Genomic DNA, 23,106 nt, shown 5'->3' on the forward strand with positions numbered 1-23,106 from the left:
GTGCCCAAGTTTTTGGTCTCCGTATAATGGCAAACGTAAGAGAAATAAATAAACTATTTTATTATAATAGATTAAAAATATCACTCAGGAGCTGCAGGAACAAAGCAAGCACAACTATTGAAATGAAGAATCCTTAACATGCAACAGTCTTAAGGAGGCGAGAAGAACATTTAAAAATTCATTGATATAGATGAGCAAAGGCAGTCAGGCTGCATAACCTATGAAGGAACTGATTTTTTTAGGGACAGTGGAAGTGGCTGGCAGAAAAAAAAGATAATTTTTCTGTCATGTTCATTGAAGATAAATATTGATAAATGGGACATTCTTCACATTGGCATAATATAAACAAGGAAAAAGTGTTCAAAAGCTTTGAAGAGCAGCACACTCAACTGAAATAAAATCTCTTTAAAATATTAGATCATGGCCTAGCTGGAGAGCTTTTGGAAAAATATTCTAAGCATAAATATAGTCTGGACTATTTTATGTTTAAAATGGTTTAAAATTAGAGAAATCTCTATTTTATTTTATGAAGATTGTGACAGTGAACATGTAGAATCTTTCAGGTTTAGGAAAATGTCATTTCAATACAGTATTTATAGTTTCAGATCAGATATTAAAAACACACCTCTTCTACCTTTTGGAAGAAGCTGTCATTTGGCAAAAACAGGTATTTAAAAATTACCTTTTTCATCTATGCAAACTTTAAATACCCAGATTATTTTATGATGTCGTATCTCACATTCGAAATCTGGGTTTAAATACAAGTTTTGGCAATCAGATGGGAAAGGCACAAAAAGGAGAACTTAAATTTTTTTTCATCCTGTTCTCCCAAACCTACTTTATAATGTGCATCATAATGTTTTGTATATCATATACATAAAAACTTTCCTGGCCCACAAAGAGAGGGAAAGTAGAACACCATCATGATAAATTACAATGTTGTATGAAAATACATTTTATAATACCTCTTAAAGCATTATCATTGGAATACAAGTGTGATTTCACAAAAAATATCTTTGATTGTCTTTCAATACATTTCTTCAACAGTTTGCAATATTTATGTATTGTAGTTCTTTTAAAGTAAAATTTTGCCATATGGAGAAATTAAAGTAAAATCTTTCCATTTCCAGAGGAATATTAAAAAAATAATAAATCTTTAAAATTTCGTATTAAAATCTATCCCCATTAAAATAACTTATTTTCATTTTGTTTTCCCTGAGGTCAGAATCTTAAGGTTATTGAAGTTTCTTGAAGAAATTTTTGTATTTTTGACTTATTTTATTCTCACTAATTGTTAATTTGTCTTATGAACAAAAATATTTTTGGCCTTACAACCATAAATTATTTCAGATAAGTGAGCTGCAGTGGAAATGTCCGTGTTTAAACTTATCACATTAAATCTTTAATGCAGAATTGACGTCTTGCTTGTGAGCAGAGAAGGACGATGTTCCCTGGGGAGTATGGACACAAAGGAAAGGGACAAAATTCTCTCTAGCACATTCTACATCAGAGGATGGAAATGCTGGGTGGTGAACGTAGCAGTTCTGGTGGCAGGACAGCTAATTAGCTGTACTGCAAGTGGGCATTGGACACTGTGGAGCTCCTCAGATCCTTACAGCTCAGATCCTCTGATATCCCCAGGGGTGCTGATGCCCTCCCTGGAAATGCTGCAGGAAATCTGTAAATGGGCAGATTGGGACGCAGGCCTGTTTTTCTCACATGGAGCTGGGACGTGGCCAGATTGTAGCTGGTAACAAGGATGCAAGGCACCGTGCAAAGGACTCGTGCTTTGAAAAGACGCCACATCTCTATGTACTTCTGCTTCTAACCCAAGGTGAATAGATGATCTGTAGTCTATGTGAGATGGACAAGGAAGCAGAAAGAAAATGCTAAATTAAAAAGTGTGGTGTCACATAACTATTCCTGTGTATATTTTTATACATAACTGAACTATTATATAATTCTAACAGTGATAAGTATTCTGGTTTACAGGATCAATTTCTACAACTTTAAAAAAAAATAAAATAGTGGAAACAGTGGTGGTTGCTGTTGGGAAGACACTCCTCTCCTGTGCACACAGACACAGAAGAAATACACACTGGAAGGAATTCTACTTCACAATAAAAAAAAAATGCAGACCTGCCTTTGGTCCAAACTTTACAACACAGCAAAATAAACCTTAATAAGATTTCCAAAGCAAACATGATTACAACCACATCTATAATGAATGTACTGTTCCTTGAGTATTTTCTGCAGATACAGGCACTTTTCTATTTCCAGCATGTTACTTTAGCTCTATGCAATTTGCCCTATGGCAAAGGACATGGATTTGGGAAACCTTCATGTCAGTACTTTTTCAGCAAATTATACTTACTTTGTGTGACTGAAATAATGTGTTATTAGGCTGTTAAATGTACTATATACCATCCATATGTCAGTAGTAAAACTCTAATGTCTGAAGACCTTTTAAACTACGCTGTTGATAACAGAAGATCGCTCCTTAGATCGTGTTCCTGAGTATATCAGCTATTCCAGCTTGAGAAGATTCAAATAATTTTTCTTCTGTCATTTCATTGGGAAAATTATGAAACAGTCTTCCTTCATGGGTAGACAGAAAGGCTTCCTGTGCAAGTTAGGGAGTCTGAGCTGTATATTGCTTCTTTTGCAAAGAAATGGAGATTAGCAACCAGAAATTAAATACTAACACTAATAATCCTGATTCTTAGATAGATCATTTAATATAGCTTCTATGTTCCTATTTCCCTGCCATCTTGGAAAGTGGGTGGAGCAAGCACACAACTCTGCAGGTTTCTACATGAACATACAACTTTACAATTCTTCCTTTTGTTTTCAATAGTGATTTTTTCAGTTTGATGAGACACTGAGAACACATTGCCGCCAGGCCCCTGCCCCTCTAGTGAATCTGCCACTTAGTTCTCCTCCTTCCTGCGTCTCATTCTCTGCCATCTCCACCTGCTTCCATAGAAGTCTCTCAGATGGTCTTGCTCACAGGAGAGAAACATCCTTCTACACTGTTCTGCCAGATCTATCACCCAGCAAACAAGTTAAGACAAATGAGCAGCCTTCCTCCCTCCTGCCCAGGCACGCAAGAGAAACAAAAAGTAGTAGGCATATATAAATTTATAAACAAACATGTCAAAAATTGTATCCTCCATTACACTTAATTCATTTGCCACCAGGCTGAATTGCAGATTATACACACATGGGAGAGCAAAACAACCATTAATCCTTTCAAAATTGTACTATGCAATACTTTTTCTTTTTAGTCTTTTTAATTGGAAGGGCATGCCAGCTTATGAGATGAGGCACACTACAGTTTCTAGTAAGCTTGAGCTAACAAGTACTCCTGACCTAATTAGCTTGGGACAGAATTTCTGTCATTAGGGTGAGTGCCTGGAACAGCTTCCAGGCAGAGGAATGCATCTGGAGGGAAGGGGTTTTAAGGAGGTGCAGGAGCCAGACAGACGTGGAGGGCTAAGCAGTAAGCGGGACTGGTCAAAGGAGAAAGTACAATAGCGAGACTCACGCAGGCTGACTAAGTTTTGCCGACATTTCACCTTGCTAAACAAAAGTAAATAGAAGCCATACTGAAGTCTCCAGTGGTATGCAGCCTCCCTTTCTGCAGAAGTTTGAATCAAAGTCCAGTTTTTGCTAACGCAATATTTCTCATTTTTAGGCCGCAACTCTCCTGTTTCTTTGCATGCATAACACAATAAGCTACTCCAGTAAATAGGATTCAACAGCCCTGAAATAGTTTTGACAACTTCTTTTGCTGAAATAGTATGTGTAAGAAGCTTGGTGAAATGAACTTTTTCTGTGCTGCCTCATCAAGTCAAGAAGACTCTAATTCTTTTCCTACTTAAAAAGAAAAAAAATATTTTAAAATTCTTTGTTATCTAGTTGAATGGGGAACACTTGTTCCACAGTGGTAAATCCAGGGTTTGAAAGAACAGAAGAATCAACGTGATCTCAGATGGCATGAATATAAAGTACCATGGGAAGAAAGAGAGGAAAGGATACAAAAGTCAGTCTACGCGGTGAAAAGGTCCCACAGTAATGGCAGTATTACGCAAACTGGTTTCTGACCTTTCATGCTATAATTGTTTAGTTTGGCTGGGATTAGTGATCAATGTGAAATTTCACCCTGACTCTGGTTGCTTTGTCATGCTCCTGCGGATGCTGTATCTGAGTAAAGCTTCTCTTGTAAGACATAACTGGAAATGGTTAATAAATTATACATAAGCAAATATTTCTTGTTTTATTTACTGAAAGCCTGTAGCCTGTGATCACTACTGACAACTAGAGCAGAAATCATGCTTACCTGAAAACAAAACCCACTTCCTAATCTGAATTCGCCTCCAGAGATTTAGATTTCTGAATTGCCTAGTTGCAGTGGCTTAATTAGAATCTATTTTTATTGGAGTACTATTTACAATAAAATTATTCCTTTAATTTGGTTTAGATTAGACTGCTGAGACTTGGGAGAATAAATTCGTTTTTCATTATTTAAGTACATAGTTAAACTTCTGGAGAGTAGATGTTACTCTTGAATGTGTTCTTTAGCATTACCAGTCTACCCTTAAAATCCTTGAGAAATGCTATCAAAGACCTACGAGTAGCTCTCAAAACTTTGCTGCACTTGAGCTTTGCAATTAAATTATATTTTCCCTAACAACATTCTTAGAAATAACTTAAGTATTTGGGTTGAAGCATCCAAAGGTTTTTCAGATGCAAGCAGACTCAGATGAGAAATATATAGGCCCAAATGGTAAAGTTATTAAGCAACTAGAAACCAGGCAAAATAAAATCAGTGGCTTGGATTAGCCTTCATAGTTCTTTGCACTAGAACTACCAGATTTATAGTCATATTAACAACAGTATGACAGTTTTAAGATAGACTATATTTTTTTATTCCAAGTGCCCATTTTCCTAAATGTGATTTCCAACAGTAAACTATGATTTGAATTAGTTTTGGTAACTTTTTAATGAATCTGTGTCAAGTCATTAAATTATTCATGCATCTTTTATTATTTCCAGCACATGCTGCTGTTCAGCGTGTCTTTGGTCAGATTCAACACAATGAGGAAAAACAGTGCCACAGGTAGTAGAGGAACTGTCTTCTACTGATTACTGAGGGCTTTTTCTTTTAGAAAAAGCAGCAATATGAATTTCAAGATCATCTGAAAGAAGTTTTCTCTTATAAGTTGTAACAGCTGTGTCAGGTTAATTTTGACTTCGTTTCATGCATGCTGTGGGATAACTAAGCTGACTCAGAGAGAAAGGGGATCTTTTCCCACAGCTGGCACACGCTTATACATGTTCCTTAGGCACAGTCCATGGGTACAAATATAAAACCCAAATAATATCCTGTTCTATTTTATCTGACAGATTTGTTTCAAAAGGCACAACCTATGTCAACATAGCTCCAACAATGGTACTATGTAATTTGACCAAATTACATTCTTTCTTCGAACAGAGAAAAATGACAAAGCAAATTCACTGAATCCATCCTCAAAACTTCTTTGAAAACTGTCTTTGTAGTGTTTGAAATCTAGGGAGAGTAAAGGATTCTGACTCTTGGGGTGATGTTTTGTTTTCCTTCGTTCCTTTTTTGTTTTTTTTTCGGTGACTCCTGGTCAGTTACTAACTCATTGACATTTCTCAACTATCTAATTAAAATGTAGTCTATCTTATAATACTTGCAAATGTGACCTTCATTTGTATATTTTTGCTAGCTAGCATGTTTAATCAAATGTCACTAAGAACGCTAACCCATTTTTTTCATTGTAACTTTTAATTACATTGTTTCAGTGGAAGTGTTCAGTCTTACAAGCTTATGAAAATATGTGCCTTCATTCTGTAAACTTGACTGTATTACTGTTCCTCAATTTTTAAGCAGAAACATATTTTCTGTCTTGTTCTGTGCATGCACGTTGGTTTCCTTTTAGACTGCTTGATGATATATACCTTGGCTATAACCTGAGAGAGAGATGCAAGAATAGCAGGAACCTGTGTTGATAAGGTGCCCATCAAGGGCATCTCCTTATGAGAGCGAGGATTACTACTAAAACACAGCAAAATGTCAATAAATTATGTTTTCCTGATGAAATGCCATTAGCTATAACAAAAAAAACAAAACCCAGAACAAAATAAAGTGGAAGCCAGCAGATTTTCTTGAGAAGAGGTTAGTGCATCTGATCCTCCTCTGCACAATTCCTACTGTGCGTGGTTTAGTTTACATGTCAGAGATTTAATTTTAAAGATGCTATTATATCCCAATTATTATTCAAAACAACAGACAATGCAACAACATATACAGACAATCATCAAAACCAAACCAAATGAAACCAAATGATTGAAACCTTCACCAGGAACCTCATTTTAAACATCTGGAATCTGGATGTCTAAGTGTGAGCTAGTGAGGTTGGGTTCACTTTACAGGTAGTGAAGAGGAAGACAAACATGGCATGTGAAGTGATGGACGTGCTCAGGAAATGGCTACTTTTTGCCATTGACTTTAAAAGGAAAGTAAGGTGAGTAGCTGAGGTGTGAACATTTCAACTTGGTCAGCAGTCCATTGTCTTAGTCCTCTCATCACACATCAGTCAATCTTCATATGTGTCTTTTCTGCTCAAATGTCCAGTTGCTCTGCATAGGAGTGAAGATCAAGATATTTAAACTGTTTTCCAAAGCAGCAGTGGGGAATGATTTATTTGGAAGCTGGAAATTCTCAAGGAAAATATCCTGGTGGTCTCCATCAACCTTTTTCACCACATATTTTATAATACGGGAAAAGGTGAAAATTCATCTATTTAAGACGGTCTTTCCTTTGGGAAAACAAAGTATTTTTGCCAGGATTTTGGCCAAAATAAGTAGCATTCAATCCAAAAATTGTTCTGTTGAACCTTTCAGTAGTCCAGTGTTCAAGGAAGGTACACAATAATTTAATCTGAAAATCCAAAATAGGCTCTCACTTTGTAGAATTTGCTTTTCTCTTAGAAATCTGGTCACGCAAGGCAGCAAATTTGAGAACATAGAATACTATGGACAGGTATGGAAAAAAATAGGGATATATTTCATTTTCCTTTAAACTAACAAAGGGAAAGTGTTTTGAAGACTTAAAACATTGACTGAAAGATAGTGAAGAATATTTCCAGTGGCTATTAGCAAATGTATCAGCATCTTTGGAATATTATACTGTTAGAGCTAATTTAAATATCATGAATTTTTATGAGGAATTATTTTGAATAATATAAAGATTCTTTTGTAGAGTTAGTCATTGTTTCCCCTCCTACTGAAAAAACAATCTATTTTCCATCTTACTTCCACTTCATACTCATAATGCAGCAAATAGATGACTCAATATACGCCCAATTATTCCCACTTTGCATCCAACATACAACATCCACCAGATCAAGCAAAATATACTTTAAAATAAAACACTTTCAGCTACAGAATGCTTACAACTGCAGTAACAAAAATAATAAAAGTAATAATATATTCCAATTATGGAAGAATGTTCATCCAAAGTAAAGTAGTTTTAAACTGAGAAAAGTGCTTTGAGATTATTGTCATATTTTTTCTACCAAAACACTTAATATTTTCTCTTTCAAAACATGCTAATATAATATACAGATTGTAACTAGTTAGGGTATGTTTCTGCCATAGCATAGGCTTCAAACACAGTGATTATGTTCAGTAAGTGCTTTGCACCTTTTTAAAATTCACTGGAGTCATGTAATGAAAACTGCTTTTCAGATATAAAAAATATAAAACTCTTCTTTGAAAACTCTTCTCATGAACTTATTGAAGGAAAACTTAACTCCAAATACTATCAACAAAACTTTTCAATATAGCATATTCCATCTAGCTCAGTATTTACTACTACTGTTTTGTGCACTCTTTAAGACCACAAATGTGTCTGACACTTTACCAATGTGTGGAATTTTTCTACTTGTTTATCTAATAAAAAGGAGTTTTAGGCTAGCTTTGTCTGAAAAATAACACTTAGACCAGACAGTGTAGGTAGCTGAGTGCATCACTACTCTCACACCACCCAAAATGGAGAATGTAGAAATTAGCTGCTTCTACGTATCTTGTGATCTTTGGCCTGAAGGAGTAGTGCTTGAGTAGCACTAGCTGTAATTTATAGGCACATATGAAGAATTGCCCTAAGACTCCTAAGTGGGTTTTGTTTGTCAATGTTTAGATATACTTCATTGTCCTAATTCTTCAGGTACTTCTCATACAATACTTTGCAGCTCAAACGTGACATGTATTCTCTAGCAGGAAAGTATGGACCGTTACTAATGTGAGATCCATAGATTAGCCTACACTGCATGCTTTTAATTGAAATCTTAACTTATTTTCCCTGTGGCTGATGATCATCAGAGTGAGCTGTCAATTCTGAATGTGAAGGGAGAACCAAGTACCAAAGGTCAACTATTTCAGTACAAATCAATTAAAGTAATTAGATGGATAGAAATCCTTATTTACAGCCTTTCCTTCCTACAATGATATGCATATCAATGTTAGATGGACAATAATAGATCAACCCACAGCAAAGGAGAAATTTGTAATTGACATTGTTAATACAAAACGCTTGATTAAATTATTAATACCATCATGAAAACTGAAGCAGTCAGAATCTTAATAAACTGTGCGAAGGGAACTGCCTGCTGATTTTCTTGGCAATGGAAATGTGTTTACATTTGTAAAACCACAGTTGTTTAAGAGATCAAATAGCTACTTGGCCAGAAAAACATAATCTAGGGTGTTGCTCACTTTTCAGAAAGGTTTTGAAATGCATCCTGAACTAACTTGAAAATACCAGTCTGTCTGTTGCGGCTCAAACACAAGCTCTGATACTGCCTTAAAACTACCAGATATTTCTTTCAAAAGCCACATTTGTGCTTTCTCCTACATCCTTCAAACAAGGAATTAGCTTCCCATGAACATTTTTATTGCTGTTTTGTCATATTCCCCCAAAACTACACCTGAAAACTTGCTTTTTTGGTGATGCCAGCTGGATAGCTGGTGTGAGAGTTCTTATTGCTTTGTATTTTCTCATGTGCTCATCAGACTCCTCCTTTGGTTTGTTTATGCAGGCTCATGCCCCAGCAGAAGCAGGACTGACTCCAGACTGGTGTCCCATGGTGTCACTGGGGCCGTGACTGGGCTGAAATGGGGCCCTGGACCCCGGGCAGGGTTGGGGGGAGCCCTGGGGAGGTCGAGCAGGATCACTTAAGGCTAGCAGAGCCCTCAGGGCCCTGACAGCAGCTCCCATTCCCACAAGGTGTGCCTCAAACCCTGCTGAGACCTGGGCTCAGCAGGGACCTGCTGAGGAGTGGTTTAGTTGCTGTGGGATGGCACGGGGATATTTTAAGGGACACAAAGCCAGGGCAGGGACAGCGACTGATACAGGGAGATGACATGGGGCTGTGGCATGGTGGATTCAGGCTGCCCATGAGGAGTACTGTCAGGCTGGAGGGGAGGATGGGGGAGCTGGGTCCAAGCCTACGACTCCTGTGTTTTATATATTATAAACAGAAGCACGATTCAGTCTATGATCTCTACTATTAAAATGCAGATTTACTAACAAAATATTGAAAACAAAAAAGGTTATCAGAGTATATGTATATGAGAGAAAACTGTGTTCACTTGAAAAGAAAGGAGGCTACTGCTTCAGGCTCGCATCACCAGGCAGAGCTTTCATGGAGGCATAGGCACACCTCACTGTTCAAACAGCTTCCCTGTCCTCAAACCTACGTGGACATAAGAAACTGAAAGTTAACAGAAATTATTTAAGAGAAGCTACTGGAAATAATCTTAAGAGCGTATTATTACTTTTTATACATTGAAACAAGCGTAGACGTCTTTTCATCCTTGGATGAAAGAATCTGTGGCATTTTTCATCAAAGAATGGAAGTACCATGAACAATAAAGTCATAGAGTTTCCTGAAGTAATGAAAGACAAATATAGCTTTCTGAGAAGAGATCATGTAATAATAAGACTGAAAAACTAGAATTTGACAGGTTTATGTAATCTACAAATTAAGATTAGTTTGCAGAGGTAACAGTTGTACAGTGTATGACTTGTTTAAAGAATTCTACAAAATTTCCTTTTATTATAAGGGAATGTCCACAGTGTGCAAGTTGTGCAAGTAAAAAAAGATCAAATTAACATTCAATGCAATGAGTAAAAGAGCAAGAAATTCTCACAGTGCTTAATTAAAATAATAAAGGAATCCAGTAAAATTTTGTCAATTAACATTTAGTTTTTGAGAAGGATCGATTTTACTTTGACATAGAAATTTGTGGACCAGCTTTTGATTAGCACAGAGACATTTATGATTCACAGCTAAAGTAAAGCTTTCTTTAAATTGCAGTTAATTAAAGGTCACTTAAGATAATATAAGTTTTTCTGTTCCCTGTGATACACATTCTTACATATTATCACAATTTGTGTTTATAAGCGCAGTGGCAGCAGACAGTCTGTCATCCCCTTCAAAATATCTGTCTCCTGGTTCAAAGCATTTATTTATCTTTGAGGCAGCCAGTGTATTCTTCCCTGCCCTTGGGTCCTTCTCTAGTTCTGTGTGGTTTGCTTTAGGGTTGGCTAAATATTTTACAGTGCACTCTCCACCTTGGCTTGCATCTTTGAGGCCTTTGTGTGGCTTAGTCTTTCCTTAGGAATCCTATGAATTAATCACTGGATGTATTCTCAGTGTAAACAGCTACTGCTAGCAATTAAACAATCCTTACACACACAGAGTGAAATTCATTCTTGTGCTCTGGACAAATACACCGGCAAAGCACTTCCTAAGCAGTTTTGAGTATTTAAAGTGGCACATAGGTCTACAGGCTGTTAAGGGGGGGAAGATTTTATGTTACTTCTGAAGTGTTTTCAAAAATAATAAAGCAAATTAAAAAAACCCACACACCTTGTTATGATGGACATCATTTCACTGTCCTCCTGCACGGAAACAGCAGTTCCATGAAAAGGTACATGCCGAAGCTTGTCTCTTCTTTTCTTTGTCTCAGATGTACTAATAGAGATGAATACACAAACCTTTCAAAATATCCAAAATTCTTCGTCTTTGCAGTGAAATAAATTAAAGTGCACCGTGCAGGGATTTGTATTCGCATAGGGTAAATCCATAACAAAAACACATCTGCACACCATTTTCCTAAATTGGAAATAACTCTGTTGTATTAGACCCTTAATATTTCATAGTCATTTCAGGTGATTCTTAATTCTTCTCCTCTGTGTTCATAGTGGGTTTTTTAACCATAGGATCTGGTGTCTGCTTGTGTGCATTGACAACTATAAGCCTACTCTAGTGGTGAGCCTGGCACCCTCAATGAAATATTTGCAAATTCAAAGGAAAGCCATCAAAAGGATGCAGCCATTGAGACAGAATAACAGCTCCTTGAAGGACACGGACTTGAGCTGTTCATACTGTCTTTTGTAATGGAAAAAAGAGAGGTCGCACAACAAAGTGCAAATTATTTAAAAATAATAATAGGAGTACTGAGATAATTCCCTAACACAACTGTTTTGTTACCCAGACAAAGCAAGAAGTGCAGTTCAATAAGGAGCTACCTAGTGGTTTACTAAACCTTAGAAATATGATGATCTTAATTTTCAAGTTCAGCAATATATTTTATGGATTTGAGGAAAAAAATCAAATTATCAAAGTTTATCTCACTTAGAACTTCAGCAAACCAGTCCTGAACAGTCCTTCCATCAAATGCCTGTAGAGGTTAGTCTGAAAAGACCTAACTTTTGCAAAATGATGTCATATAAAGGTGAAACAAAGGACTTTTAAGTTGTGACAAGATGAAATATTGAGGCAATATTTATGTTTCTGTTTGCATGCAGAGAGATAACTTTCAAGTTTGATTAATTACTACAGGTAAGAACGAGCAGCAAATTTACTATAAACTCAAACTAACACTTTAAAATAGTTGATAAGATTTTTAAAGGAATATAGATGCCCAGGATTTAGTCCCATTTTCAAAAAATATTAAGCACACAGGGTCTCACTTTAAACAGATGTTCCCCACATCTAGGAAATGAGTTTGGAATAGGGTTTAATGGGAAGGCAATAGAGAATGAGACAAGCAGGTGCAGGGCATGGCAAGATGAGTGTACCAACCAGGAGCTCATCTGTACCAACTGCCCCTTTTATCACAGAATCACAAAACCACAGAATGGTCGAGGCCGCTAGGAGGTCATCTGTCCTAGATGGTCACCTAGACCCAGTTGCTCAGGACCATATCAGAACGGCTTTTCAATATCTCCAAGGAGGGAGACTCTGGGAAACCTGCCCTTGGTGACCCTCAGAGTAAAAAAGTGTTTCCTGATGTTCAGAGAGAACCTCCCATGTTTCAGTTTGTGCCCATTGCCACTGGCCTTATCACTGGCTCCATCCTCTTTGCACCCTCCTTCCAGGTATTTACAGATAAGATCCCCCTAAGCCTTCTCTTCTCCAGGCTGAACAGTCCCTGCTCTCTCAGCCTTTTCTCATAGGAGATATGCTCCAGTCCCTTCATCATCTTTGTTGTCCTTCATAGGCCCTTCTCTCCAGTATGTCCACATCTCTTTTGCACTGGAGAGCCCAGCACTGGACACAGTACTCCAAGCATGGCCTCACCAGTGCTGAGGAGAGGGGAAGGACAATCTCTGACATGCTGGCAATGTTTTGCCTAGCGCAGCCCAGGATACCATTGGCATTCTTTGTGGTAAGGGCCCATTGCTGGCTCATGTTCAACCTGGTGTCCACCAGGACCCCCAAGTCCTTTTCTGCAAGGCTGATTTCCAGCTGGGCACCCCACAGCATGTAGGGTAATGGTATTTTAACCTCGGGCCTTCTGAGAATTCAGTCAGAACATTCAAATAGATACTAAAACTTAATCCTAAAACTTTCCTGCCTCTTGTGCTAGTGTTTTAAGGACAGACCAGATGATGGTCTTACATTCCACATATCATTACAGCTCATGTAAGTGCAGTGTATTTCCCTGGAAAGCATCTGAGAGTAATAGCCCAACCAATGGTTTTTTTGATTTCTTTTTCAGAAGAGTTTCTCCATTCACTATAGTGGGGCCTAGGGAGGCTAGACTTCCTAAATGTAGCCTTTGGGAATATTATCTTTATTCTCAGTGGAAGTCAGTGGCACGTACATACCTCAATCAGGTTTAGAAGTTGGACTTAGATCAGCCTCAGGCTATTTATAATCATTTTGCCTTTCCAATAACTTTCAGAAAACTGAAAGATCCATTTTATATGTGTCATAAATGTCAATAGCATATATGTGCCTTATGTGTTTATGGTAATTTATCATTATTATTGTTATGAAATATATATATATAATGGCAGTATAGAGGTTAGCCTCTTTGAGCAAACTGGACAAGGCATTGTATAGATTTCCAGTGACTGAGAATAAATAGTTAACAGGTGAGAAGGCAAATATTAAATAAATTACACAAAAAAGTTGTCAGATTACAACTACTTTACATATTACGCATACATCTAAAAAATATCAGCATTACAAATAGACCTGACAAGTTTATCGGGGTGTTTGAGGGAGGATGGAGGTATGAAGTCTCAAATAAAGACTCACAGTCAAAATGATTTGACAATTAATATCATAATGCAACTCAACAAAATGCCATGTAACAACATCCCATCCAGCAGTGGGCAGTCAGACACCTTCTGTAGACTAGTCAATGACTTATTACAGGCCCAAAGAAATTATCCCAAGTGCTTTGCCTAATCTGTTCATAAAGTCATCGGGAAGAATACCTATCAGGAATTAACAAGAAGAAATACATGATATGGTAATTATAAAGATAGACCTAAAGTGTGTTTTCTTATTACCAGCAGCAACAAGTCTAAAGAGAAAATTATACCAGCAAGCAAAGTTATTATAAATTCGCACACAGGATTCTAATAAAACATATAAATGCATTAGAGCCATCTATGTGGGAAACAAATAATCTGCAAGCATTGGCACCGTAACAGATGTAATGGGATTACAGTTGGAACCGGCACTGAAACACCATGACAGGCAAACTTAGTCCCCATATGTACATCGATAATGAGAAAAGAAAACGTAAAATACAGCAGAGAAAAATCAGCACAACTGATTTTAGAAGTCACCACAAAGGACTTTTCTAAGTCAATCAGAAACATCTATTACATTTCAAAGTCGCGTTAGTTTGCCAAGCACTTAGGGGAGTACACATGGGCAACAATAAGAAAAGACTTGTCATGTCTTGAATTGTTTTGGCTTTATTGCTGATCTCCATTTCAAAAAAGTAGTTGCCATTTTATAGACATGCAACACAGTAGGAATATTTAAGTAAGGAAGATTTTTGAATCAATAAGGCTGTCTAAAATGTAGATACCTTTCCAGGAGAATTTATAATAGTTCTTCTTGCTACAATGTAATTTAGTACTGTCATAAAAGTAAATTTTTAAGTATGAATAGCACAGAACAGAAAGATTTATTCTAAGTCATCTAGTTGGTATCTAGCATAACTGTAAACACAGTTAGTGTGACTGTTTCGAAGCCTGAGGTTATAGCTTTCATTTCAAAAAACTCTCTATAAAGAAAAGATATTGAATCAATAAGCCTGTCATTTCAAGGGAATTTGCATTCCGTGGGTTTTATGTTCCCATCTATGGTTTTGCATTACTAAATGACAATGAATGTCAATCATGATAATAGAGAAAATATCTTTGCTTACCTGAAATTTCCCTTACTTTGAAACAATAAAGTCCATAGAACTGTTATTCTGGGAGGTTTCAGCCAGTGCAGCACAGACTCAGACAAGACCTATCAGTCACCAGTAGGTAGGACGTATTTTGGGATGCACTTCAAGGCACATGGCTTCCAGATCCAAAATATTTCTACTCAGTTTTGATGGAAAATAGCTTGAGGGAAAAAGGCTACGATATCTACTAATGAAACATATGGGAAATTCAACTTTGCAATCACATACCAAAATCTTTTTATGTCAGTGCCCATCTCTATTTGTCTCCACAGCAGGTTGGATTTGTGGACTTCATTAGTCAAGAAAGTCAACTTCATGTAATTCTATTTTATTTGCCTTCAGACTGTCCACAGATCTGTGATGATGGCACCTCCACTGTACTGCGCACACTGGTCACATAGGGCGCCATTCTGACACTTTGGCCTCCTAATTGTAGCAAGAAAAGTCTACGTTTCTACTATGTATTTCTTGTGTGTATGTAGTTGAGAATTTATGTTGTCTTCTGTACAGACAGAGGTTTCTGCTTTGAGACCTTTGAACATTTACACAGCCCACAGATAAATTTCAGACTTGTCACCATTGCTCTGTGTATTCAGATTTCAAAATTTTGCAGACTCTTCTAGAACTAGGCTTTAACTCAAAGGTCAAGCAATGTTTTAAATGACTAATTTGGCTTGCATCAGGCATACAGAGCCTCCCTAGGCACACTTTAGAAATTTTACTCTTGTCTGAAGGAAGTTTACATTTTTGACAGTTACTATTTTAATATTTGATCCTTAAACTCTATTTGAGCTGCTGGGTCTTCTGTCCTACAGGGAAATGCCATAAAGGCACATCTGGAAGGATTAGAGCATATTTTTGGCCATGTCTCTCTTGTATTAATTTCACATCCCTTCCGTATAAATGAACAGAGTTATGTCCTAAGGATTATCACCCTACTGCCTTCCATGAGGATGAACAACAAAAACATTGAAATTTTATTATTCATTTGTTTACTTTTTATAATCTCCTCCAGAGGGAGTGAACTTGAGCAGAGAAATGGCTCTAAAAGTATTTTAGAGCATGTGGCCCTCTCATCGTTCCCAAGGCTGAACTTTTTTGTCTCCCTTCTTCCAATTTAGCACCAACAGGCTCTCTCAAAGGAGGAGAGGGCTCTGATCCTTGCTGCTGCATGGGATCTGTGTGGATCAGATGTTTCTATGCTTCTGCTTTTAGCTGTCAGTATGGAATACAAATCGAGTTTCTGAAAGCTATAGCAAGCAACAGCAGGAAAGGGCTGTTTCTTTCAAAAGTCTTTTGAGAACAACCAATGCTGGATTTCTCCGTTCTTTGTCTTCTGGCAGTGAGCTTCTGGGAAGCATAAAGTTAGTGAAAATAAACTTCGTAGGCTGACATTGTGGGCAGCAAAATCAAGCAGGCTCGTCTATTTCATGTGCTGTTTACTTAGATTTACATTTACCCAATTTTTGCAATCTCCATTATTTCTTCAAAGGAATAAGCAAGAAGGCCCTCTGAATTTGAAAATTGTTCTTGACTCTGACTAAGCCCTGAGGTTTGAAAATTCAACTTTTAAAAGTTAGTTTTTTAAATTTATGTTCATTATTAGCCAGTGGAACCACATTTGAAGGCAAATCCTCTGCAGAAACTGTGGAATTTTAAACTCCAGTATTACATTATTGTTTTCCATCCACATACATCCCCCATAGATGACTGACACCGAACAGCATTGGAACGAGGAAAAGAAAGAGAATAAATAAACACAGGAGAGAAACTGTCAAATTTCAGGTTATAGAAGATATATAGACTTAAGAAGAAAATGAAAGTGAGTCAGTTGTGTCTCTTCCCTCTGCTCTTCACAATCACTTTATTCCTGGCAATGAGGTAAAGCAGGAGAGAATATTGAAGATGCAAAGACAATCAGAAAGTCTGATATAGTGAAACCAGAGAAGTTAAAAGAATCACAGTATATTGCTGATAGTAGCAATAGGAATTAAAATCTGTCTGGTTCCATTTGTAATTTTGCTATCACTGGTAACAACAGAATCAGGAAAAAAATACAGTCACCAGCATAATATTCCTGGAGCTAGTAGAGGTTAATTAGACGAGATTGCACCCAGACCAAAAATAAAGGTGAGATGAAGAATTCTAAAAAAGATCAAAACTCTACACCAGCAGGTAACTGCATGGTACTTGGCCAAAACACCTGGGTTTTTTTAGAATCAGAACTGCACGTTACGTTATTGATGAGCGCTTACTAACACAGCAAAAACAAATATCAGCTGCTGCTATTACTTTAACCTCTAAAAAGAGATGGTTCAGACTAAAAAAATAGCACCAACTCCCTTGTGCTCAGTCATTTAAAACATTGGTTGACCTTTGAGTGAAAACCTTACTCTAGGAGAGTTTGCAAAATTTTGAAATCTGAATACACAGAGCGATGGTGACAATTGTGAAATTTACCTATGGGCTGAGTAAATGTTCAAAGGTCTCAAAACAGAAATCTCTCTCTGTTTAGAAGACAACATCAAATCTTCAGTATAGAGATTGCAGAGGAAAAGAAAAGTCTCTTATTTATGTACTCTGCTATGTTTGTAGTAGGTTTTTCCATCACTTTCTTAGGTAATCCTCTTTGCAAAGATTTCTGCACCAGGTTATTTATACAGTTACACTGAGACAGCTGTGAGTATGGCCGCCACGTGGCTACTGAGTTGATCGAGAAGACAAATGACCAATGATGACCTTTACTATCTCTGGGAACTTACTTCTGTAGAGTCTATAGAATAAAACTCTGTTCATCTCTTCACTTCTGGCCCAGCTGTCTCCTTTCTCCACACCTAATCACTATCTGTGAAACCCTGTGGCAGGGAAGTTGGAACTAGATGATCTTTAGAGGTCCCTCCCAACCCACACCATTCCATGATCCTAGAAGCAGGAGATGGTCAAAGAAGATCCAAGGATTTCTGATCAGATGGGCAGATCCCAAAGACAAATCACACGTGACATTACTGACTGTCTCAGACTTCCAGAAGAACCAATAATCAGTGCTAAATTTACTGGAGATTTTCACATATATACTAGTATACTATATACTAGTGTCTTCTAGAGACCACACTGATCCTGGACAAAAACTGAGGGCCAGAATGACATGAAGGGATTCTATAGAAACCCATCCCATTTTTAGCAGAAGTTACTTGAAGGTATCATTAATTGCTCTGAAATAACAAGCTTTTGAGTTCATTAATACCAGTTGATAGCTCTCCAAGCTTGCATGGGGTATGAGAAAAACTTTCTGCTTAAAGGACAGCATAACTAAAATGCTTACACTGCTAGAGCCAGTTTATTCTAGATGCGTTTTCCATAGCTATAGGAAAAGAGATATGTATTTTTTTTACTGTTGAAATGCAATCAGAGATTGTCTTCTACAATTATGCCGTAGCTCTTTGGTTCTATCCATAGTAATCCAGATTGGGCGTGGTTTAGTACTATATGTGTTTGTCAGCAGTACCAATGTTCATGAAGAGTAACAGCCCAATAGATCACAGGACATGGTTTTTCATTTCCTCTGTACTGTTCCTGCAAGTCAGGTTTTAGGTGCTGTAAAGAGAATGTTAAGAACTTGCTGTGGCAATAAAGGTTCAAACTTGGAAAGATAAAATAAAAAAAAAAAATAGTTTGAAGTAAACAAATCTTAAAACTTCCCCTTTCAGGGTATGAATTGTAGCAGGTAAGGCTGTCATCATGTAAGGAGCTGTTCATAAAAAACTGAGGTCAACGTTTCTATAGAAAATGTTCCTAAGAAAAGATATAACAGAAAAATCCTTTTTCCATCATATAACTCAGATTTCCACTAAAAGTTCACCTGTTTTTACTGCTTTTTTTGTTTGTTTTCTTTAAAAATATTGTTCTATTGGAAAATATCTATTTATAAAAGCAAAAAAAAATTGCAAGAATATATCAATTTGGACAGATATTTCACTGAAATAACTTGTTAAATATTGATATAATCAGAGAGTGAAAAGCATCCTAGAATACCCAGAAGCACAGCTATATGTGGCATTCACATAGGGTGTGGGAGACACGTATTCAGGCCCCTGTTCTTTTCATTTTTTCAGATAAATATTTACTAAGCATAAAAGAAAGGCTGATTCTTGAAGCCAATAGTGAGAGCATTTCCTTGCGCTGTAAAAGTCACTGGTTAAAAGGCCTTGATCCAGTTTGTATTTTGTTATTTACAGAGGTGTAAGAGGTAATGGGAACATCAAGACTACTGACAGTCCACTTGTAAACGACCCTGGCGTTTAGAAAATTCTTTCGTGTTTGGGAAGATCTAGGATCAGGCTCTGTAAAAGCATAAACTGAATCTAAGCGACATGTCCTCGATATGCATTTTAAACACTAAGTTACTGAATATTAGCAGGGTGGACTTGCCACTTAGTTTTGTTCTTAGATTATTTTTTCATAGACGTAGTCAGGCAGTGCATGTCCACATCTTAATATTAAAATGTCTAAGAAATGCCTAATTCTATTCTTTATAAAATGAGGACCTCTAATTATTCCACTCAGATACATAATTTAAGATGAAAATAATCATCTCTCAAACAACTACCGTACATGTTAACATAAAAATCCCGTGGCACACCCACTAAGTACTAACCTAGTGTTTACCCAAACTGTACCTTCCCTTTGGAGAAAAGAATTCCACCCTGTGGGACTGACGTGTACATGCTGTGAACCCCTGAACCTCTTCAGAGCTTTCTGAATTTAGTAATTTTTTCCTGTCTGAAGCTCGTGTAATAGGCTGCTGGGTTAAGGCACTGCTCTGGAAAGGGCTGATTCACGCCAGCGTGTTTCTGACTCTCAGGGGTTGATACGGTTCACTGCAGGGCACAGAGGAATCTCCAGCCACCAAGGACCAAAAGCAGCCACCAAGGACCGGAAATTTTTCTCAGCCGTAAAGATAAGCAGAAAGCATTTGAAACACGCTTTCTTAAAGGAACATTTTGAAAATGCTATTCAGGTATTAAAGGTATTTTATTTAAGCAGCATAGATAAATGAAAATATAATGTAAATAAGCAAATATTCATCTCATAAAGAATACTACTGACTATATCTTTCTGAATTTTGATCTTATACACATATGTAAATATCTTAAATATATGGGTTTGTGAGATAATGACAATGTAAGAGCATGTTACAACAGGGATCATAATAGCATCTAATTGCTAAACAAATGCAACCACCAAACCACCCTTTTCCAGTCCTGTAGTAATTGCAAAATCTACAGTTCATGACTTTTTTTTTTCCCACTTTTTCTTGTTGTGTCTCAACTAATGTTTATTTCCCAATTAAAAACATCTTATTATTCCATATGCCCACATAACATTATTTTCACATCACAGTTGCACTTTAGTCTCCAATGATTTTGAATGAGTTTGAAAATAACCAATACTTACAATTGACCTCAAACCAAAAAAAAGAAGTAAAATAAAGAGTATGTTTGTGTATTTTTGAGAACAAGACTTTTACAGCCCTTGGAAAAAAGAAAGGAAGTAATTTCTTTCTCTTAGTTTCCAAAATCAGAACCAGAGGCACCTTATGACTCATTCACTTCTGCAGTATAAAGTCAAACAAATAGTACTGAAGTCATTGCAGGCTATTTTAACTGTCATAAGCGGACAAACCACACAGAAAGGACTTTCTGGGAGACCTATTGCATGGCAGGCCTGTTTCGCTAGTGCAATTATAAAAGCTTGCTGTCACACACAGAATTAATAAAAACTACTTTTCTTTTCTTGGATGCATAACAGTTTTTAGGTTTTAATGTGTCAGTTGTTTGATAAAATATTAGATGTCATGATACTATTGAAACAATTAAATACATCCACTTTTTCCAAATGGGTTTCGTTTCAATAGGACAGAAATTGACCTTTCACTAGCAAGCAGTAATCTCAATGTGTAAACGGAAAATAGGCTGTATAATTAGAAGGCCAAGTAATAGTGTTTGCTGATGCAAATGAAAATCCTCTTTAAAGTCAGGGACACAAAGCCTGGCTGTCCCTGCGCAATCCCTGCTACAGCTCTTTGGGGTGAGTCTACCCTTTGCTGTGCAAAGGGAAGCAATCTTCATTCAGCTTAGTGCCTCGTGATCTTCCAGCATCTTTGTGTCTGTCGCAGAGATCTTCCAGACACATCGTCCTTTTCTGCCCTACTACGGATCCTCCTACACTGAAATGGTCTTTCTGACAGCAGATGAATTTGCATTATAACAAATTGCTCCTCTTAACTCTAATTGTATACTAGGCACTCCAGAGCTGGCCCAGAATCAGATTTGGTAATATGCTTCATTTTAAAGAAACACTCATATTTAAAGTTAGTAGAAAAGAATATCCTAGAGGGCTCATTATTTTATAGGTACAAATCATAAGGAACTACATTAAATAATAAATGGATGATAGGTTGAATTTTTAACAGTATAAATAGATAGTAATCCATTGTACTCAACAGCATTTATTTACACCAAGGGAAAACATATTTCTCCTAGCTTTTATAAAATTTCAATTATTTCATTTAGTAAACTTTTTCTCTGTTTTAGCAGTATTATTATTAGTAAGTTACATTAGAAAGACCTATACCCCAAGTTTAGCTCGAGCCTAGACCATACACTCCAGTCTGCCTATATAATTACTCAATGAGGAACATCCACTGAAACACCAGGCAAAAACTCTGCAAATTACTTTTTTCCCTACTCACAGAAGATCTGTAAAATTACTTGGAAAGATTGATGTCTATTTATAAGAAGCAGACATAAAGGAAAATAATTGAAAGAGTGAATAGAAAATTGAGCTGACTCTTCAAACGCCAGTGTTTTATTTCCCTTCTTTTGTGGGTACCACAGTAAAAAGTACAGTACAAATACACAGAGACAGAAGATAGCATATCTAAATTAACCAAGAAAATAGATCTGGGATAACAGGCCTTGTGGAAGTACAGTGGTTCTATGTATAATGTCTATAGGATGCCTATAGGCTCTTCAGGAAGGATAGGCAAGCAAGGAGAGGCGGGGGTGTGGCCCTGTATGTTAAGGAGTGTTATGAATGCTTTGAACTAAATGATGGTGATAATGAGACTGAATGTTTATGGGTAAGAATCAGGGGCAGGGCTAACAAGGCAGATATTGTAGTAGGAGTCTGTTATAGACCGCCCAATCAGGATGAGGAGGCAGATGAAATATTCTATAAACGGCTGGGAGAAGTCTCAAGATCGCGAGCTCTTGTCCTCGTGGGGGACTTCAATTTGCCGGACATCTGCTGGGAATACAATACAGTAGGGAGGGAAGAGTCTAGAAGGTTCCTGGAATGTACTGGGGATAACTTCCTGACACAGCTAGTGAGAGAGCCAACTAGGGAAGGTGCCCTGCTGGATCTGTTGTTTGTAAATAGGGAAGGTCTTGTGGGGGATGTGAAGGTTGGAGGCTGTCTTGGGAACAGTGACCATGAAATGATAGAGTTTTCGATTCTGCGAGAAGCAAGGAGAGGGGTCAGCAGAACTGCTACCTTGGACTTCCGGAGGGTTCCGGAGGGCGGACTTAGGGCTTTTCAGGAGCCTGGTTGACAAAGTCCCCTGGGAGGCAGTCCTCCAGGGCAAAGGAGCCCAGGAAGCCTGGATGATTTTCAAGAAGGAAGTCTTAAAGGCGCAGGAGCAGGCTGTCCCCATATGCCAGAAGACAAGCCGTCGGGGAAAAAGACTGGCCTGGCTAAACAGGGAGCTAGTGTTGCAACTTAGGGAAAAAAAGAGGATCTATGGCCTCTGGAAGGAAGGGCAGGCCACTCAAGAGGACTACAAAGAGGTAGTGAAGCTATGTAGGGAAAAAATCAGGAGGGCCAAAGCCCAGCTAGAGCTAAACCTGGCTTCTGTTGTCAAGGACAACAAAAAAAGTTTCTATAAATATATTAGCAATAGGAAGAGGACTAAGGATTATCTCTGTCCTCTAGTAGATGGGGCCGGCAACATAGTGACCAAGGATGAGGAAAAGGCTGAGGTACTTAATGAAGTCTTTGCCTCAGTCTTCAGCAGTAGGACCAGTTGTTCCCTGAGTACCCAGACCCCTGAACTAGAAGACAGGGATGGGGAGCAGAATGAAGCCCCCGTAATCCAAAGGGAAACGGTGAGGGACCTGCTTCAGCACCTGGAGGTGCACAAATCTATGGGGCCGGATGGGATCCACCCAAGGGTATTGAAAGAGCTGGCGGAGGTGCTCGCCAGGCCACTTTGCATCATTTATGAGCAGTCCTGGACAACCGGGG

The 23,106-nt window shown here is 37.6% G+C and overlaps 1 protein-coding gene across 4 annotated transcripts in view; it reads right to left on the reverse strand.

Annotated features, from left to right (window-relative positions):
- CNTN5 (contactin 5) overlaps positions 1 to 23,106 on the reverse strand; it is a 661,723-nt gene that overhangs the window by 257,080 nt on the left and 381,537 nt on the right. The window lies entirely within an intron of this gene.

This window comes from Larus michahellis, chromosome 1, assembly GCF_964199755.1.
Source record: "Larus michahellis chromosome 1, bLarMic1.1, whole genome shotgun sequence".
Classification (NCBI taxonomy): Eukaryota; Metazoa; Chordata; class Aves; order Charadriiformes; family Laridae; genus Larus; species Larus michahellis.